Raw genomic sequence first — 8,783 nt, forward strand, 5'->3', positions numbered from 1 at the left:
TTTTCTATTTTGGACACCACCAAAATAGAAAGCTGTTGATGATTTTGAAAACACTGATCAACAGCGAATCAGGTGTCTGCAGTTGAGGCAAATGCCACTAGGTTTGCTAAGAATGGCAGATAGAACCTCAAAGATTCATTTTAATTACACATTCTCACCTGGGTATTTGGGAAGGTGTAAGACAATGGGTAGAAAATTCATTCTTAAAAATCCTAACAACATATTCAATTATTTACACACCTTGTTTTATAATATGATTAAAATATTCACAATATTTAATAACACACACACACACAAACACGCGCACACACATACTGACTGTAATTTTAATTGGCCAAACAGTTCTCTGCTAATTAATTACTTATACATGATCAAAAATGTGTATATAAATAAGTGAGAACAATGGAAATATATTTTTAGGTTGTCAACTAATTTCTTTTCTTACACTCTATCAGAGGATCTGAAGCTGTTGCTGCAGAAGGTCAAAGACTGCAGCCTTCAAAATGGATATAAGCTCACCATCAAGAAAACAAACATTCTCACTACTGGGCCAATTGGCAGCATCATGATGGATTGTGAAGAGATTGAGATAGTTATCAGTTTTAGTTTGTTTGACTCCACAGGCAACACTTTTGGAACTGGCAGCCAGGAAATCAAGAGACAAATTGCATTAGAAATGTCAGCTGTCAGGGGCTCTCTAAAGTATTGAAGAGCAACGACATCAGGCTGAAAACTAGGTGTGCCTGATTCAGGCCATAGTCTTCACAATTACATGCTATGTATTGGACAACTGGATGATGACTAGGGGTGATAGAGAATTGGTGCCTTTGAGATGCGGTGCTGGAGAAGAGTGTTGAATATACCATGGACTGCTAGGACAACAAACAGGTTTGTCCTGTAGAGAGAGTGAAACTGGGCTGCACCTTGGAGGCAAGGATTCTGAAGCGTCATCTGACATACTTTGGGCATGGTGCAAGGAGGGGTCAGTCCTTGGAAAGGGACATCATGTCTGAGAGAGTGGAGGGACAGTGCAAGAGAGGAAGACCCTTAATAAGATGGATCTGTGGGTGTGGCAGAGACAATGAGGTTGGCACAGGATAGAGCAGGGTAGTGACTTGATGGCACATAGCAACAACACTTAATCATGTATTATTAATTTTTCACAAATTTTGCAATTCAAATGATTCTTAATTTTACTTGCAAGATTTTATTGGTTTATCAGATACATTCTATAGATAAAGTAAAATACAGAGAAATGATTGCAGGGAATTTACTTTTTACCTGTAAACATGCCCAGTTGACCAACAACATTTAATATTAATGCTCTTCAGTGTTCTACCATGTAAAAGAATTCTTTTTTTTTTGTGCATATTCAAGAAGTAGCATGTGATCAAGAACCATTATAAGAAAGAGAGGAGTTATAGCTTCACTGAATGAATTGCCATAAAAAATAAAGCCTCAGGAACTTATGGAACATCAATTGACAAGTTTCAATAAATAGATGCAGTCTTGATATGTTCACTAGTCTATTCCAAGAAAGTTGGAAGATAACTGCTTGGGCAGTTATCTGGATAAGAACATGGTTGTTCTCATTCTTAAAAAGAACTTGATTCAATATAATATGGAAATTGTTGTAATTATGTGCCATTGAGTTGCTTGCAACTCATAGCAACCCTGTGTACAACAGCTCTGAACCCTGCTCTATCCTGAGACAACTTCATTGTCTCTGTCACACCTACCCCCATTACCCCAGTCAGAGTCAATCCAGTTAATTGAGGGTCTTCCTTTCTTCTTCTGTCCCTCCACCCTCTCAAGCTTAATGTCCTTCTCCAAGGACTGGTCTTTCCTTGCAACATGCCCAAAGTGTGTCAGATTAAACTTCAGAATCCTTGTCTCTGATGAGTAGCTGGGTTTCACCCTCTCTAGAGTAAACTTGTTTGTTCTCCTAGCAGTCCAAGTCTTAAGTTTGACTTTATACAATCATTCACATATATTGTAGTTTATATAATTCATTACTATTGATATGTGCCTATTATCACCCTGTCTTTTCAAGTCTCCATTGTACCTTTCTTATTCCTTCAGCTCCTTATGGTCTGACTAATTTTGTTGTCCTCCTCGTTTCTCCTTTTCCCTTTATTTTGGTGCCCCCTTATCCCTTGGCCCTTCCCTTTAAGAACATTTATATATGTCTTACTCAGCTGTCCTTCTCTTTTCACATTAATAGCCAACTTCCTTCGCCCCCCCCCACCCATTGAATTGTGCAAACCTATGATTAATGCAACACTACCCCACCCTCAGGCCTACCCTTTGCCTTCCCCCTACCTACCTTGGATCTTCATACTCATTCTACAATATTTGTCCTTGTGGGACTGAGTTAATTTACTCAGAATAATGCTCTTCAGTCCCTCCCAAGGTAGGTAGTAATTTACAAAATCATTGCTCTTGGGTGCTGTGTAGTATCTGTTTTATGAATGTACCAAAACTTCTCAGTCCATTCATTTGTGATTGGATATCTGGGCTGTTTCCATGTTCTTATGGTGGTGAATAACACTGCCCTCAACATTGGTGTACAAGATTCTGTTCAAGCCTCAGTTCTCATTTTCCAAGCAATGGAATAGCTGGGTGACATGGAATTTCCATGCTCAGCTTTTTAAGGGAGCTCTAAATGGCCTTCCAGAGTGGTTGTACCATTTTTATAATCCCACCAACAATGTATAAGAGCTTCTTTCTCACCACATCCTCTCTGACATCTATGATTTTGCTGCCTGATACTGGAGTGAAATGGTACCTCATTGTGGTTTTGATCTGTATCTCTCTTATTGCCAGCGATTTTGAGCATTTTTTCATGTGTCTGTTGGCCATTTGAATATGTTCCTCAATGAAAATTCTTTCCATGTCTTTTGCCCATTTTGTAATTGAGCTTTCAGTCTCTTTCTTGTGGAGGCTCAGGAGTATTCTGTGACCTTTCGTTAGGAGACTCTTAAGAGATGGTATTGCCAAATGTTTGATCTCATGCATTAGGTTTTCTTTTCATCCTCTTGGAAAAAATTTTGATGCACACCAAAATGTAATTTTTTAATTTTTTTAATAATTTTAATGAACATTTACAGAGAATTTGGGTTTCCATTCATTCATTGCTGCACTTCTTTAATTTTTAAAGGTCCCATTCATCAATTTTATTCTCTTCAGAGTATGCATTTCTTGCTGTGTTTGGCAGTCTCTTTATATCATAGACTAGACTCTCTAAGCTTAATCTCAGTTTGTCTCTTATGAGCCTTATGGTTTGGGGCTTTATTCTGAAGGATCTGATCCACCTTGTGTTGATATTTGTGTATGATGTGAGATATGGATCTTGTTTCAGCTTTCTGCAGGTAGCAGTCCAGTTTTGCCAGGAACATTTTTTGAAGAAGTTGTCATTTTCCATTTGATAGGTTTTAGTGCCTTGTCAAATATCAGTTGACCATAGATTGATGGGTCTAATTCTGAGTTATTAATTCTGTTTCACTGGTCAATGTGACAGGTCATTGTACCATGCTGTTTTGATTACTACCATTGTGTAATAGGTTTTGAGGTCAGGGAAATGCTATGCCTCTCACTTAATTTTTGTTTCTCAGAAGTGATTTGCTTATTCAGAGTCTCTTTCCTCTCCAAATAAACTTGATATGTTCCCATTCGATCTCCTTGAAAAATTAATTTGGTATCTGGGTTGGAATTACATTGAATATGTAGATTGCTTTTGGTAGGATTGTCATTTTCACGATATTGAGTCTTCTTATCCATGAACAGGACACATTTTTCATTTCTTTAGGTGTTTTATTGCATCTTGCATAACTGCTCTGTAGTTTTCTTTGTATAGGTCTTTTGTATATCTAGTTAGATTCGCTCCCACATATCTCATTTTATGGTTGGCTATTGTACATGTTATTGCTTTCTTGGTTTCCTTTTCTGAGTTCTCTTTGAAAGTAGAGGCTTCTCTCTAATTTTTGGATATTGATCTTATATCCTGCCATTCCACTAACTTGGCCTACTAGTTCTAATGTGTGTTTGCTTTGTCTGTTTTTGTTTGCTTTGGTTTGTTGTTGTTATTGTTTTTGTGGAGTCTTTGGGGTTTTGCACTGGCTCCATTTTCTAACTATTGAATAATGCTGAAATGCATATAAGTGTACATCTCTCCATTTGTGTCTCAGTTCTGATTTCTTTGGGATAAATGCTTAGCAATTAAATAGCTAGGTCACATAGGATCTATATGTTCAGTTTTTATAGGAGAAGCCAAACAGCCTTTAAGAGTGGTTGGGACATTTACTATCACATCAGCAGTACATTAGAGTTCTACTCTCTGCATCTTATATAATATTTATTGGTTGCTGTACTGGTTAACTTTGCTACTGTTGTTGGGAAGAAATAATGTCTCACTGCTTTGCTACTTCTTTTGGGATAAGATAACATCTAACTGTTGTTTTGATCTGTATCTTTCTCATTGCCAGTGATTTTTGAACATTCCTTTATGTGTCTCTTGGGCAGTTAAGCCGTACCAAATATACAGAATTCAATTCTCTGAGTGCATGTTCACTCTGTCTCATTTCTAGAGATAATATAAGGAAAGGGGGGAGATAAGATAGGAAGAAAGAAGATGACAATAACAACTTATATTTGGTGATGTAGTTTGTAGGAAGTTGTACTGCTAACCCAAAGTGGGACCTCTCTGGCATTTCAAATCAACTAGGAGCAGAAGAAAGATGCACAATTTCCTTGCACACAATTTACTGGCTCCAAAATCCAGCTACAGGGCCAGTTGTGTGTTGGGTTCAATCTTATAACAATGAATGATTTCTATTTTAAATCCTATCAAGAGCTCTGTGACTTGATATAGTCTAGCTGCACTGATAACTAAAAGCTTGGTGGTTATAATCCACCAATCATTCTGCAGAGAAAGTTAAGCAATGTTCTCTTGTTGAGATTTGCAGTCTCTGAAACTGTCCATGAGTCAGAATCTATTCAATAGCAAGTCTCTGAAACGGTCCATGAGTCAGAATCTATTCAATAGCAATCAGTTTTTATATTGTTATTATTTAACTCAGAACAAGTACTATTGTTCATATGTGATGATCAATCTAGATAATACAGTGTATATAAAATGACTAAGAAAAGTGGTATTATTCTTTTTCAAAAGGTATTCATTCATCTTCCTATAATCAAGCTGGGTTAAAAAAAACACAGAAAACTAACTGAACAGTTGAACAGCAACTAGTAATCCATGTTAAAAAAAAACACAGAATAAAATGAAAGAAAATATATCTGATATGTCCAAGTTACATTTTTAAGAGAAATAATAATCTATGTTTTGAATTGTATTATGTTTTTTCTTGTCTTTAGTTAGAGTGCTGCTATAACAGAAATACCACAAGCAAATGGCTTTGACAAACAGAACAGTTTAGGAGATTTGGAGTCCAAATTTAGGGTGTAAGTTCTAGGAGATGGCCCTCTCTATGTGTCTGTTGTGGTGTAAAATCTTTGTTTCCTTTGGCACCTGCAGGCCCAGTGTTCCCTTGTCAAATTTCATGTGTTCTGGCTTTATCCAATGTCAAGGAGTGTCCCCTAGTAAATCCTGGGTCCAAAAAGATGAGCAACATGCTTAGTGATTACTATTGGTGATACTGAAGTCCTTTCTTCCTGACTTGTTTTCCTATCCTTCATTCTGCCACTAGTGAAACATCAGATATCATGGGCTATACTATAGAGAAACTATATTTACATCTGTTAGGTATGTAATGAGATTAAAGAGTAATGCCTTCCACTCCCTATTCTCTCAAAGCTATTTAGTTTTATCAGATTATGAGGACCTAGTACATAGCCTCTACATCATATAGTTATATAGATGCATCGTGGAGGGACATGGTTCAACCTATGACAACACTGTGTATAGCGGAGCCCATAGGATTATCTTTTATAAAAAGACCAAATTAAACACTATGATAACATCATTGTCACAAGGTACTGAAAAAGTTAACATTTGCAAGATAAAGAAGGAACGTTAATGTTATTTTTTTGTAATATCAGTGTAGCATAACTTTCTATTCGCTAGGCCAATAGAGCTCTCTCTACGTTGTTGTTGTTATTGTTAGGTGCCATCAAATTGTAGATGACTCATAGCGACCCTATGAACAAAAGATCTAAGCACTTGCGTAACTTTGTTTCTCCAATTCAAATGATTAATTACTTATTAAAGGATTTCAAATTATGTAATACTTTAGTCCTAAAATGATCCTCAATACCTGAATGCCTTTTGTTCTAATAGTCTATAAATTAAGTAGAACATTTATTTAGACAAGAACTAGCAAAATGAAAACTATTAAAATATAAAAGCATTGTTTATTTCCAAATTTCAAAACAAACTAGAAATGTAAGTAAAGATATCTATAAACAGAAAGAGAGTTTGGGATGCTTCATATTTTCCTTGATGTGCATTTGTCAATTTTTTTCTTATGATCAGAAACTATAAACTTGGTTTATATATATTACATAAAACATCCTATAAAGCAAAGCCAAAGGTGGGTAATTTTAATCTGTGGCCTTCAGGCCTGGTTTTGTGTTTGGTTAAACATTCTTCTAAGCGGTATAGCACTAGTCCATCCACTTTCTGTATAAAGGCAACTCATGGTTGTTGTGACATTGTGACACTTATGTGTCAAATGTGATAATGGTAACCCATGGTGGACCATGTTTGATGGAGCTTCCCAATTAAAACAATCTTAGAAGCAGGATTGGCATCCACATCCAAAACATCTTGCCTCTGGAAACTCTATGAACTTGGAGAATTGATGAAAATTACACAAGGGTTCAGATCTTTTGTTCATAGGGTTGCTATGAGTCATCTACGACTCGATGGCACCTATCAACAGCAACTATATCAATGTATTTGAAAGAGAAAAGTGAAGATCTTTGCTAGCAGGATGAAAAAAAAAAGAACCAAATACAACCGATGCAAAGGTCATATCTATAGTTATGGTAACAACTGCAGCCTTAACTGCAGCCTTAACTGTTGAAGCTCAACATCTAGAAAACAAAGAGTCTTATTACAAAAGTTTACAGAATAATCCTGAGCCTCCACAAGAAAAAGACCGTAACCTAATTACAAAATGGGCAAAAGACATGGAAAGAATTTTCACAGAGGAAGATATTCAAATGGCAAACAGACATATGAAGAAATGGTCCAAATCACTGGCAATAAGAGATATGCAAATCAAAACCACAATGAGGTACCATCTCACTCCAGTAACAGTGGCTAAGTTTAACAGGGCAGCAAGGGAGAGGATGTGGCAGGACTGTAAAATTGTGCAACCATTCTGGAAAGAAGTTAGGTGCTTCCTCAAAAATCTGAACTTGGAAATTCTTCATGACCCACCTATTCCATTACTTGGAATATACTTTGAGAATATGAGAACTGAGGCACAAATGGGGATTTGTACACCAGTGTTCGTAGATGCATTGTTCACCATCTCAAGAACATGGAAATAGCCCAAATGTCTAATCAAAAAGGAATAGATTGAGAAATTATGGTACATTCACACAATGGAATATTATGCAGCATGCAGGAGCAGTCACTTTGTAAATTATTACCTAACTTGGGAGGGACTGGAGAACGTTATGCTGAGTGAACTCACTCCCATAAGGATAAATATTATATAAAACCGATATTGTAGAATGAGTATAAGGATCCAGGATGGGTGGGAGAGGCTGGAAGCAGAGGGATGTGGATGTGCAGGGGGAAGAGGGGACTAATCATTGGGTTGTACGATTTGATGGGTGGGGGCATGAGGGAAATTGAAAGAATTTGTTTGAATTTGTACTAGTATTTTGTAAATAAACTAGTAGGGGAAAAAGGAAAAAGACTGATACCCTCCCCCCGCCCAAATAGTTACGGTGAAGATATATAAAAAAAAAAAAAGAAAACAAAGATTCTCACTACTAGGCCAATTGGCAGCATCATGATAGAGGATGAAGAGATTGAGATTATTAACAACTTCAGTTTGCTTGGTTCCACAATCAATATTCTTGGCACCAGCAGCCAGAATATTAAAAAAACAAATTGCATTAGGAAAGTCTACTGTCAGGGACCTCTCTAGAGTACTGAAGAGAAGCAATATCATTCTGAAGACTAAGATGCATCTATCCACGTCTTAGTATTTGCAATTACTTGTTATGTGTCAGAAAGCTGGATAGTGACTAGGGATAATAGAAGAAGAATAGATGTCTTTGAGCTGTGGTGCTGGAGAAGAGTATTGAATATAGCATGAACTGACAGAAGAACAAACAGTTTGATCCTAGAGAGGGAGAAACCAGGATCCTCCCAGAAGGTAAAGACTCTGAGGCTTCTCCTGACATACTTTGGGCATGTTGCAGTCCGTGGAGAAGGACAGCATGTTTAGAATCATGGAGAGACAGCACAAGAGAGGAAAATCCTCAATGAGAAGTATTGGTTCAGTGACTGAAGTAATGAGGGTAAGTGTGTCAGAGACAATAAGGTCGACACAAGATAGAGCAGTGTTCAGGGCTATTTTACACACAGAACAACAACTTCAGAACTGCAAGACTTTTTTTTAGCATTTACTATGCTGCATTTAGGGTGCTCTGGTGGTCTAGTGACAAGTTCAGCTGCAATCCCTGAAGCATGTGGTTCAAGGCCACCAGCTGTTCCATGGGAGAAGGATGAACAATTTCCTCCTCTGCAAATAACTGCGTCTGAAAATCTGAGCGTGAGTCAGCTACCCATTGATTCTGATTCA

The sequence above is a fragment of the Elephantulus edwardii genome, unplaced genomic scaffold, assembly GCF_000299155.1.
Source record: "Elephantulus edwardii isolate Elephantulus edwardi_28Jun2011 unplaced genomic scaffold, EleEdw1.0 scaffold00013, whole genome shotgun sequence".
NCBI classification, from domain to species: domain Eukaryota; kingdom Metazoa; phylum Chordata; class Mammalia; order Macroscelidea; family Macroscelididae; genus Elephantulus; species Elephantulus edwardii.